An 11,977-nucleotide genomic window follows, 5' to 3' on the forward strand; every position below is an offset into this window, starting at 1 on the left:
CAGAATTTATCTCAGCACAAAGAGAACCAGAGGGACCTGCGAGGGACCCTCTCCCACAACTCCTAACACCAACTGCTCCCCCAGCAGCTCTCAAAGATGAGCAGCAATGGGGCAGGGAGCTCCCATGGCCATTTTGCTGTGCGACCCCTTGCCACAAGTGCTGAGGCTGCAGCCTCTTTCTTGGAGAACTGGGGTTCCCCTTCACCCACAAGGAAGGACTTTGTGCAGGGCACCCTGAATTCAGGGAAGAGACTCATGTAAACACCTGAAGGCTGGAAATAAATTCTTGCCAGAGCAGAAATAATTGTCGGCAGAGGGAATGTGCACCCCACCTGAGCTGCAACTGGACTAGCAAGCCTTTCTGGTTTGAACCACTGGTTTGCTACTTTCCCAGAGAAATGCAATTTGGTAATGGAACACATTTGAAGAACAAAGAACTGCAAACGTGGTGTGCTTCAAACAAAGATCAGTAGACTTTTCGCCTATGGTATCAACCTCCAAGTAATGGGGTAGGAGAATGATGGAGTGGACGACAGAAACAACAGCTGCACAAGAGTGACTCTTCTCTCATAGAATACTTTGAAGTGGGGATCCCACTTGTGAGAAGTTGTAAGGTGGCTAAATAAGTGACAAACTCTTATGGGAAGGCCCATAGATAAGGGGTTTGTGTCAGTAGCTGCATGAATTCCTGTTAAAACAGAAATAAAACCCTATCAAAGTCCTGAAGGTGAGGTTGTGGTTAAACATCCAGCTCGGGGATCAGTCTGGGTGACTCTGCTCTTTTCCCATGGAAAAGGAGCATGGGATGCTGTAGACAATGAAGGCAGTAAGTTAACCATTAGTGAGGCCTGGGTTATGTCCAAGACCTAGGTGTCTTCTCTTGCAGGGAGATGTGGTGTTAACTGCTAACTGTGGGAACACTGATAACTGGAAAACACACCTGAAACGTGTCTCTAACAGGTTCTGCCTTTTCACGTTGCCCATGGGACAACTCGGGTATTGAAGATCAGTCACAACCCATCTTCAAAACTGTAGTTACAAGAGAAACACCATCTGTAACAGTACGAGGTCAAGGATTGATAGTAGGCAATAATGTTGCGCTAACCCTAAGATCTAGAGTTAGTCTGAATGTCGCTCTATGTAATGACACACTGGATGGAAAGCTGCACATGGTTATGACAATAAGAGTGAGATGGGTACTCCAGACATGGAAGGCAACAAAAGCCATTGTAACGTGACCTATGTTTTTAACCAAATCACCACGCAAACTTCTGGTTAACTTCTCATATGACTGAACAAAAAATGTCTTTTTTTGCACCATTTAATCCATCAGTATCACTTGGAGTAACCTTGCATCAACTCGACAGCTTTCTCAAGCAGAACACCAAGGTTCCTCAACATAGGTTGGAAACTGGAAAATGGTTAGAGGAAAGGGAAGGAACGATAATGTATGATACAATGAACAGATTCGGTTAGTGAAAGTGTCCAGCGACAGAGCAGCCTGCCCTGAGTTGACACACATAGAAACAGGTTTTCAGTTCTTCCTCCCCGAAAGCACCCAATTGTTCCTTTGCTCTTCTCCAGAGACATCCCTGTTCTCCAGAGAACCTTTCCCCAGGTCAGTGTGTCCATGCTGGCCTGCCCAGCCAACCTGCACCCCTCCACTGTGCTCCCTGGGCTGCCGGTGGTGCTCTGCAGGGCGAGCAGGCTGTGGGGCCCTGGGGGGACTCCACACTGGCCGGGCTGGTCAGGGTAGACCTGGCTGGCCCAGCATCACTGCACCTGACAACCCCCTCCCCAGGCATCTGTGGCTGTGGAAGATGCTCAGAGCAATCACAAGGCATTTCCAATGGCTCAGGATGGGGTCAGCTGTGTCATTAGATCCAGCCATGGTTTTCATTGTAGGTGACATGAACTGCTCTTGAGGCTGCCTTCCCTGTGCCTGATGAGTCCCCACTGCCTCTCCTGAGATTGCAGAGCCTGATTTGGTGCATTCCTCAGTTTGGCCCTTTACCTTTGGGTGACTCCACTTAGTTTTGGGAGTCTCCACTCACTGCCCGTCCCAGGAATATGCTGTCCCTGGAAACCCCCTCTGCTCACCTGGTGGCTCCATATTGCCTTCCAAAAGCATGAGCATCTGTCACCAGCCCTCTAATATTTGAGACAGCCCCCAGCAGAAACCTCTTGAGCACTCACCCTCTCCAGGGCCACTGGGCACCCACAAGTGAAGGCTGAATCCAGCCCTCATTCCCTCACACATCGCCCTATGAGCACATCCTGCTTAGCCCATGGAAAACCCAGTCACGGCAAAAGGGGCTTTTCGGGTGCAATTCCCAGAGTGCATTCTTGGCTCCTGCTTTGGAAGAAGAGCCCAGTCTTCAGGCAGTGTACTGATGAAATGCCCTTTTATTACAGAGATGCTGCAAGGGAGGCCAGCTCTGACACAGTGCTTGGCAGATTTACAGAAAGCCTCTGAGTCAGACAGATGGGGTTTGTGCCTCTGGAGAGGTGGGATGAATTCAAACATTTGTTCACAAACATGACTATCACAGACATGTGATATGTGCTAATTTGTTACATCAAATTGAGAAACAGCCTTGAAACATCCTGGACTGTGATGTGTGCTAATTGGTTACATCAAAGTAAGAAACAGCCTTGGAAACATCTGTGGGAACATCCTACATCCTGTGGTGGGGGCATGTACCCTGCCTGAGATAAGGGAGTTGAGCTAGCGAAGCGGCAATGTTAGTTTAGATAGCCTAATATGGTGATGGCGATGTCACACAACTGTGAAATATAGCACGACTTCGAAAGTTGTAAAATATATGCATGACCTGAGGGTCACCACTCACAATGCAGAGGGCTGAAGAAGACCCCCTAGCAACAGCCGGCGCAACCGCAGAAGTTACAGGAAGTGCCACATATACCTGGAGCTGGAATTGCATATAAGGAGACTGTGAGGGGGGGATTGCGCGCGCCGTTGGTGGAGCAGGAGATTCCCCCGGCCGCCCAGCGCTGTTTTGCTTACTTGTAACTTGCTCAATTATTCCATTAAAGTAGATTTTATGCAAACCAATTGGTCGTGTTTGCCTATAACAATTTGGTGCCGTGACTCGGATGCAGGCTTCCCTGGTTTCGGGACTCTGACTCAGGGGAGGCGCCCCATCCTGTCTTTGGATGGCCCCTGAGTGGGTAGTTCCCCTACCACAACCTGTATTTCCGAACCCTAAATCGGACAAGTAAGCAAAAGAACTGCAGTACCCCGTAAACTTTGTGCACGAAGACCCGAACGAAGACTCAGGACTGAGTGAGTATATGTATGCGGTTCCGTTCGGTTGGGGTGGGATACCCGGAGTACGTTTGAGTGAGACGTCCCCAGGGGACGGAGTGAGTGCGGACCCTCCAGGAGGGTGATTGTGTAACAGGGGACCGAAACGGGGCACCCGTCGGCCGACTGGGCCGCCCGCTGCGAAGGGACAACCGTCCTAGCAGTTAAAGACTCGGGTGGTGTGAGTGCGGTCCCCTGTGGAGAGAGAGAGTTGTAATAGGGGACTGAAACGGGGCACCCGTCGGCCGACTGGGCCGCCCGCTGCGAAGGGACAACCGTCCTAGCAGTTAAAGACTCGGGTGGTGTGAGTGCGGTCCCCTGCGGAAAGAAAGAGAGTGACTGGGGTGGGTGCTCCGGAAGATGGGACAGAAAAAGAGCAAGTCTTCTGATCCCATAGAGGGCTCTACGGTACAGTTACCAGATATACCGCCCGATAGCCCTTTAGGATTAATGATTAAGTATTGGAACGATTGGCCCTCCAGAAAAGGCAAAAGTCGAGAAAAAATGGTACATTACTGTATGCAAGTATGGGGTGGGAAGCAGATTAGAGGAGACCACCTTTATTGGCCAGTATACGGGTCTTTTGAAAATTGGAAATGTCAGGCTCTAAATATATATGTGAATTCAAAGGAGCCCTTTAGTTTAGAAGAAAGTGAGTATGCTAGTTTATGGATAAGACCAGATACTCGGACCATGATATTTACCTTGAAAGAGAAGGGTTCGAGGAAGAAAAGCAAAACACTGGAGGAACTTCCCGTTTCTCCTCCCCCCTATATTCCCTCAGCTCCGGCTCAAAATCCAACACCAGCCCCTCCTCATAGCCCCTCTCCGACGACCCCAGACTGGGATCTAAACCCTCCTAGTTCCCCAGAAGAAACCCGAAGGGTCACGAGGAGTCAAACGAGGGGAGGTGGGCGACCTGATCAGCTGTACCCCTTGCGAGAACTCCCCATGGGAGGACCGCAGCCGGGGATGGGATTTGTGTCTATGCCCCTGAGTTCAGGGGACGTACGGGATTTTAAGAAAGAAATGGGGAATTTATTAGAAGACCCTTTAGGGGTGGCTGAGAAATTAGATCAGTTTTTAGGTCCAAGCCTTTATACATGGGAGGAATTACAATCCATCTTAAGCATATTATTTACAGCGGAAGAAAGGGAAATGATCCGTAGGGCTGGGATGCGGATTTGGGATCAACAACACCAACAAGGTCCCGCTGCAGATATTAAATGGCCCACCCAACGGCCGGACTGGGACAATCAGAATGCTGAGCATCGGACACATATGTCCGATCTGAGAGCTATAATAGTTCAGGGAATCAGGGAATCTGTTCCCAGGGGGCAAAATATTAATAAGGCCTTCATGGAACAACAAAAGAAGGATGAGACACCAACAGAGTGGCTCGAGAGACTTAGGAAAAATCTGCAACTTTATTCCGGGGTAGACCCCAGTACCCCTGTGGGACAGGCTCTATTGAAAACACAGTTTGTAGCAAAGGCCTTTCCAGATATTAGAAGAAAGCTAGAGAAGTTAGATGATTGGCAAGATAGGGGGCTGGACGAATTGCTGAGGGAAGCTCAGAAAGTGCATGTGCGGAGGGAAGAGGAAACCCATCGGCGGCAGGCAAAGATTCTGATGGCAGCAGTCCGAGAAGGGCAGAGAGGAATCCAGGCACAACCCCCTAGGTCGTATAACAGACCTAAAAGAAAGCCACTTCACCAAGAAGGACAACCCAGAGAAGTTGTGACGAGGGACTTGAGGCAGGTGGAGTGTTTTTATTGCCAGAAAAAAGGGCATCTGAAGAGGAATTGTAGGAAGCGAATGCAGGATGAGCAAATGTTCCAAGAAGATTAGGGGGGTCAGGGGCTCTATTTGCTGGGGACTCATAAAGGAACTGAGCCCTTGATAAAATTGAAATTAGGTCCCCAGCGACAAGAAGTAGAATTCCTTGTGGATTCTGGGGCAGAAAGATCTACTGTCCAAACGGTACCCTGGGGGTGTAAACCATCCCCAGAGAAATTACAAGTGATAGGAGCTAAGGGAGAACCCTTTAAGGTCCCAGTAATTAAAAATGTGGAAATAGAATCAGACTCTCGATTAAGTGTTGGATCCTTTTTATTAGTTCCCGAAGCTGAATATAATTTACTGGGCCGAGATATGATGGTTGAATTAGGAGTCAATTTAGAAGTAGAGAATCAAGAATTAGTTATAAAATTATGCACCCTTACTATTGAAGATGAGGCCAAAATCAACCCTGAAGTTTGGTATACCCCAGAATCAGTAGGAAAACTAGATATTGCTCCTTTTGAAGTGAGTATACGGAATCCAGAAATCCCTGTTAGAGTCAAGCAATATCCAATGTCACAGGAAGGGAGGCAAGGACTCCAACCAGTAATCCAGAGGCTAATAAATCAAAGGTTACTGGAGCCTTGTATGTCTCCCTATAATACCCCCATACTGCCCGTAAAGAAACCAGACGGTACTTATAGATTGGTACAAGATTTAAGAGAAATAAACAAAAGAACAATTACCAGGTTCCCAATTGTAGCTAACCCCTATACCATACTTAGTCAGCTGTCACCTGAGGCTAAATGGTATACGGTTATAGACCTGAAAGATGCATTTTGGGCATGCCCCCTTAAAGAAGAATGTAGAGACTTTTTTGCCTTCGAGTGGGAAGACCCAGATACCCATAGGAAACAACAACTCCGATGGACTGTTTTACCACAAGGGTTTACAGAATCCCCTAATTTGTTTGGGCAAGCCCTGGAGCAGGTTCTAAGTACTTACGAAACTAATCCTCAAATTACTTTAACACAATATGTGGATGATTTGCTTTTAGCAGGAAAAACACAGGAGGAAGTTAGATGTGAGAGTATTAAGTTGTTAAATTTCCTAAGTTTAAAGGGATTGAAAGTATCGAAATCAAAGTTGCAATTTACGGAAGAAGAGGTGAAGTATTTGGGACATTGGCTTAGCAAGGGCACAAAAAAATTGGACCCTGAAAGGGTAAATGGTATACTGTCAATAAGACCCCCGAAGAGCAAAAGACAGGTCCGACAATTGCTGGGGTTATTAGGGTATTGCAGACAGTGGATTGAAAATTATAGCAATAAAGTAAAATTTTTATATAAAAAACTAATAGTAGATGGGCTAATAAAATGGACTCAAACCGATAATCAAAGCCTCGAAGAATTGAAGGCTGACTTGGTGAATGCACCTGTTTTGAGTTTACCAGATATTAAGAGACCATTCTACATGTTTATTAATACACAGGAAGGGACAGCCTTTGGAGTCCTAACACAGGAATGGGCAGGGAAAAAGAAACCTATAGGGTATTTTTCAAAATTGCTAGACCCCGTCAGCCGGGGATGGCCCACTTGCCTACAAGCCATTGTAGCTACAGCCTTATTAGTAGAAGAGGCTAAAAAGATAACCTTTGGAGGAGAATTAAAAATATATACCCCTCATAATATACGAGGAGTATTACAACAAAAAGCCGAAAAATGGATAACCGATGCCAGACTATTAAAATACGAGGGCATTTTAATCCATTCTCCAAAGTTGGAAATTGAGACTACAAGCTTGCAGAATCCAGCCCAGTTCCTGTATGGGGAACCCAGTGGTCAATTAAGACATGATTGCATGCGTCTAATAGAATACCAAACTAAAATAAGAGAAGATTTAGAAGAAGAAGAGTTACCAGAGGGGACTAAACTCTTTGTGGACGGATCCTCTCGCGTAGTTGAAGGGAAACGCAGATCAGGGTATGCTATTGTAGATGGGAAGTCTCTAGAGTTAATAGAATCAGGGCCCCTAGACAAAACTTGGTCGGCCCAGGCTTGTGAATTGTATGCAGTTTTTAGAGCCTTAGAAATTTTAAAGGGCAAAATAGGGACTATATACACCGACTCTAAATATGCTTATGGAGTAGTACACACATTTGGGAAAATATGGGAAGAAAGGGGACTGATTAATTCACAAGGGAAGAATTTAGTGCACGAAAAATTAATCAGAAAAACTTTAGAAGCTCTGAGGGGACCTCGGAGAATCGCAGTAGTACATGTTAGGGGCCATCAAAAAGGCACATTTTACCACATAAGGGGAAATAATCTAGCAGATGAAGAAGCAAAAAAAGCAGCTTTACACCTATTGTCTGAAGGAAAAGAGGGCCAAGATAAACTAGATACCAGGATGAGTTTTACTAAACAGGAAATAGATAAATTACGACAGATAGGAGCCCTAGAAAAAGAAGGTAAATGGGTGCTGCCCGATGATAGAGAAATTGTATCCAAAGGCGTAGCTTGGAGAATCATGAAAGAATTCCACCGACAGACTCATTGGGGAGTGCAAGCATTAGTAGACCAGTTTGGAACTAAATATATGTGCATTGGAATATATGACATAGCAAAAAGACTAGTGGGAGAATGTTTGACCTGTCAGAAGGTTAACAAGCAGCACCTCAGAGAAAAGGTCCCAGGGGGACGATCTATAGCCAGGAGACCATTTGAGAAAATACAGGTTGACTTTACAGAACTCCCAAAAGTGGGCAGGTATAAATACCTATTAGTTATAGTAGATCATTTAACTTACTTTGTAGAAGCTTTTCCCGTAGCCCGAGCAACTGCGAAATCGGTAACCAAGATATTGTTAGAAAATATCATACCCCGGTATGGGAATGTATTGGTCATAGACTCAGACAGGGGGCCACATTTTACATCCAAGGTCATTAAAGAAACATTAGATCCTTTAGGAATCAAGTGGGAGTATCACACTCCCTGGCATCCTCAAAGTTCAGGAAAGGTAGAAAGGATGAATGGGGAAATAAAAAAACAGTTAGCGAAGCTAATGATGGAAACCCAGATGAATTGGATCAAGTGTTTACCCTTAGCCTTGTTGAATATACGAACTCAGCCCAGAACTGACACAGGAGTCTCCCCTTTTGAAATGTTATATGGGATGCCATACGATTTAGAAATACCAAAAGAACATCCTAAAGTAGAAGAGAGATTATTACAGAAATATATTACAGAGCTTATGAAGAGAAGACAGGAATTGATAAAGAAAGGACTAATAGTACAGAGACCTCCACTAGATGCAGCCATTCACCGAGTTAACCCTGGAGACAAGGTTTTAATTAAAACCTGGAAAGACTCATCCTTGACTCCCCGCTGGGAGGGACCTTTCCTTGTTTTGCTTACCACAGACACTGCTATTCGCACCGCAGAGCGAGGATGGACACATGCTAGCAGAATTAAAGGACCGATTTCAGAATCATCGTGGGAAGCCTTTGGAAACCCGGACAATTTAAAAGTAACTTTTAAGAAGAAACCTGGAAACCTCGATAAGTGAGACCACCTTTTGTAAAACCTAACATAGTATTTGTTATAACCCCACATTGTATTTGTTATCCCTTTGTGTGTTATGCATGTAGGGTTTGTAAAGGGAAGTAGTGGACTCATTGTTAGTACGGGTATCTCCCTAACGGCATTTGCCGCCCTTGTTACGACAAAATTGACTTATTGGACATTAAAAGATCTTAAGAAAAGATCGGTAGAACGGTGGGAAGCCTTTGTTAAAAGGAGTACAACCAGAGAAAAGTTGTACCTACGCCAACCACCCCAAATCACATAAGGCTAAAATTGAAAACACCAATTATAGGCGGACCGCGCCATGTGTTGAGTGTCACTCTTGGGAACTGGGAAGCCTTTAAAAAAAAAAAAAAAAAAAAAAAAAAAATCTAAAAGGCTCATACAGGAGGTTCCCCTGAAGAATACGGCTGCTGCCGAGAAGACGGTACACCCTGCTGCTCTGAAGCAAAAGAGTAGGCAAGGGAGGCAGAGACGTATAGAACTTGTGGGGATCGAGGCCGATAAGCCACCTCCTAAGCAGGAATACCCAAAATTGTAAGACCCAGACTCTTTAAAGTCCCAGAGACACTTGGCATCACGGACCGCCCCTCCAAGGCATTAAGGGTTCGTAAAATATCCGTTGACCAAGCCATGGGTCCACTACTCCTCTGGAAGATGATTGTGCTGGGCTTATTAGGAAGACGAATCCAAGGGGAACATAATGTACACCAACCCTTTAAATGGTCATTAATGAGATGGGAAGATCAAACAGTGATCCAAGTACGAAGCGTACCCGGGAACCCTACATTCACACCTACCTTGTGTGAATTGGTACCCATTGAGCCATGTTTAAATCTAAAGGGGTTTTACTTTTGCCCTAGTTCTAATCCTGGGCGAGGATACTGTAACTACCCAAACTCTTATTATTGTGCTTATTGGGGATGTGAAACTATAGCCTCTGATTGGACACCCGGCGCAGGATCAGATAAGTTTATTCAGACCCAGTGGGGACCCTATGGTTGTACACCCCCCAAACGAGACTCTTCTGGAGGTATGCGTCCATCCTCCCATTCGAACTGTAAACATTTAATGATAAATATCACCCGTCCTGAAGATCCAGGGTGGTTTTTGGGAAAGACCTGGGGAGTCCGGTACTGGGAGCCCGGGACCGATAGGGGTGGATTGATTTTCATAAAGAAAGAAAGTGTGCAACCTGCTCCTCAAGCAATAGGGCCGAATCTAGCCGTTAAAGGAGCAAAATTAAGAATCAAACCAACGGCTGCGATAATGAATTTGACAAGTATTCCTATGAGCCACCCCACCCCGAAAGATACTGTTGTAATCTCAGAAAGTAAAGCCACAGAGGGGGTAGACAATCCTCTGTGGAAGATTGTACAGGCAACCTACAAAGTATTAAATGCTACAACCCCTAGTATAACCACCCATTGCTGGTTATGCTACGACATAAGACCCCCTTTTTATGAAGCAATAGGAGTAAATATGACATATACTGTGAGCAATAATCCCGGCTCCCAGTGTCAATGGGAAGATAAGAAGAAGGGGTTGACCATGGAGCAAGTTACGGGAATGGGAATGTGTATTGGTAAAATACCAAAATCAAAGAGAAAGCTGTGTGGGTCTGTGACACTGCAAACCTACACCTCCGAAATTGGATGGATTATTCCCACCCAAGGAGCTAGGTGGATATGTTCAAAAACGGGCCTAACTCCCTGTGTCTCCCTAAGGGTACTTGGTGAGTCCCAAGAGTACTGTATACAAATAGAGGTAGTTCCCAGGATCTTGTACCACCCAGAAAATGTGATGTACGACCATTGGGACAACCCTCACCCGGTCCGAGTAAAGAGAGAACCAATCACCGCAATTACCATAGCCACCTTACTGGGCCTAGGGGCAGTAGGAGCGGGAACTGGAATCTCCTCCTTAGTGGTGCAGCAGCAGAGCCTTAGCACCCTACGAGCAGCAGTGGATGAGGACTTAGAACGAATAGAAAAATCCATTACAGCCTTAGAAAAATCGTTGACATCGCTATCAGAAGTAGTTTTACAGAACAGAAGAGGGATGGACCTCTTATTTTTGCAACAGGGAGGATTGTGTGCAGCCCTAGGAGAAGAATGTTGTTTTTACGCGGATCATACAGGAGTTGTCAGGGATACTATGGCGAAATTGAGAGAAGGCCTTGAAAAACGTAAAAAGGAAAGAGAAGCCCAGCAAGGGTGGTATGAATCATGGTTCAGTCATTCTCCCTGGCTAACAACCTTATTGTCTACCATCGCGGGCCCATTGGCTTTACTAGTACTAGTGTTGACCTTTGGGCCGTGTATAGTAAATAAAATAATTAACTTAGCAAAAAGCAGACTCGAAGCTGCCCACCTACTGTTGATAAGAAGTCAATATGAACAACTAAATGAAGATGAGAGTAAGCATAACCCTATGCTCTCCCTGGCACAGGAGGTTGTTGCTCGATTTGATGAACAAATTAGAAGGGACCAAAACAAAAAGGGGGGATTGTGATATGTGCTAATTTGTTACATCAAATTGAGAAACAGCCTTGAAACATCCTGGACTGTGATGTGTGCTAATTGGTTACATCAAAGTAAGAAACAGCCTTGGAAACATCTGTGGGAACATCCTACATCCTGTGGTGGGGGCATGTACCCTGCCTGAGATAAGGGAGTTGAGCTAGCGAAGCGGCAATGTTAGTTTAGATAGCCTAATATGGTGATGGCGATGTCACACAACTGTGAAATATAGCACGACTTCGAAAGTTGTAAAATATATGCATGACCTGAGGGTCACCACTCACAATGCAGAGGGCTGAAGAAGACCCCCTAGCAACAGCCGGCGCAACCGCAGAAGTTACAGGAAGTGCCACATATACCTGGAGCTGGAATTGCATATAAGGAGACTGTGAGGGGGGGATTGCGCGCGCCGTTGGTGGAGCAGGAGATTCCCCCGGCCGCCCAGCGCTGTTTTGCTTACTTGTAACTTGCTCAATTATTCCATTAAAGTAGATTTTATGCAAACCAATTGGTCGTGTTTGCCTATAACAGACAGAACTCCCAAAGCACAAGAGTTGCCTGAGATAAACTGGGAGTTGGTTGTGAGGAGAGATGGGCAGCTTATTGCTGCTGAACTAGGAGAAGTTGAACCACTTTCTTCAGTGAGTCCTTGAGTTCCTTGTTCCTCATGATGTAGATGAGAGGGTTCACTGTTGGAGGCACCACCACGTACAGAACAGCCACCACCAGATCCAGAGCTGGGGAGGAGAGGGAGGGAGGCT

General features: G+C 45.8%; 1 long non-coding RNA gene across 1 annotated transcript; it reads left to right on the top strand.

Annotated features, from left to right (window-relative positions):
- Window positions 1-3,113: 3,113 nt before the first annotated feature.
- On the top strand, window positions 3,114-11,720 carry LOC136993066 (uncharacterized). Its single transcript, XR_010885351.1, has 2 exons — window positions 3,114-3,307; window positions 8,358-11,720. It is a non-coding gene; the product is annotated as an uncharacterized lncRNA (long non-coding RNA).
- Window positions 11,721-11,977: the final 257 nt, after the last annotated feature.

This window comes from Apteryx mantelli, chromosome 11 (genome assembly GCF_036417845.1).
Source record: "Apteryx mantelli isolate bAptMan1 chromosome 11, bAptMan1.hap1, whole genome shotgun sequence".
Classification (NCBI taxonomy): domain Eukaryota; kingdom Metazoa; phylum Chordata; class Aves; order Apterygiformes; family Apterygidae; genus Apteryx; species Apteryx mantelli.